The sequence below is a fragment of the Wasmannia auropunctata genome, unplaced genomic scaffold (assembly GCF_000956235.1).
Source record: "Wasmannia auropunctata unplaced genomic scaffold, wasmannia.A_1.0 LD336048.1, whole genome shotgun sequence".
In the NCBI taxonomy this organism is placed as follows: Eukaryota; Metazoa; Arthropoda; class Insecta; order Hymenoptera; family Formicidae; genus Wasmannia; species Wasmannia auropunctata.
The window spans coordinates 169,763-170,281 of NW_012026842.1; the positions used below are offsets into that span (position 1 = coordinate 169,763).

Sequence of the window (519 nt, forward strand, 5' to 3'; positions counted from 1 at the left end):
GTTCGAGCGAAAAGTTAGAGGTCCACACCATAGACTGCGGGGAGATGAATGAATGCGCGATCAGGTTATCGAGCGAAGACGACAAGTGGCTGAGTTTTAACAACTACAGCAGAAAAGAACGTGTCTCGTTTGTTGTGTACGCCGACCTGGAATGTATCCTGGAAAAAATGGAGAGAGATCCGGAAACACCGAGCTACAAATATCAGCATCATCGAGTATTTAGCACAGGTTATTACGTTTCAGCATTGATTTAACTGGAGTGGAAGCTAGTATAGAATTGTCTAACGAGGCGCTTGATTTGTTCCGTTTGGGTGTTGGTTTCATATATCCTTCGTCTACTCCCGAAAAGAACGATTCGTTCTCGACCAGTCATCGTCGGCTTTATTTTCAGCAATTCGTTTTAGAGGCTCGATGATGGGCCTAAAGTGTCTCTCCAGCGCGATATCTTCTTCCATTCTACCAGTTTTCAAGGCGCGATATTTTTTGCGAATCCCAGATAGCCAAGCGTGTCTATGCAAA

General features: G+C 44.7%; 1 protein-coding gene across 1 annotated transcript in view; it reads left to right on the top strand.

Annotated features, from left to right (window-relative positions):
* Positions 1 to 519, top strand: part of LOC105451675 (esterase FE4-like) — a 4,402-nt gene that overhangs the window by 2,144 nt on the left and 1,739 nt on the right. The gene's annotated exons all lie outside the window — the stretch shown is intronic.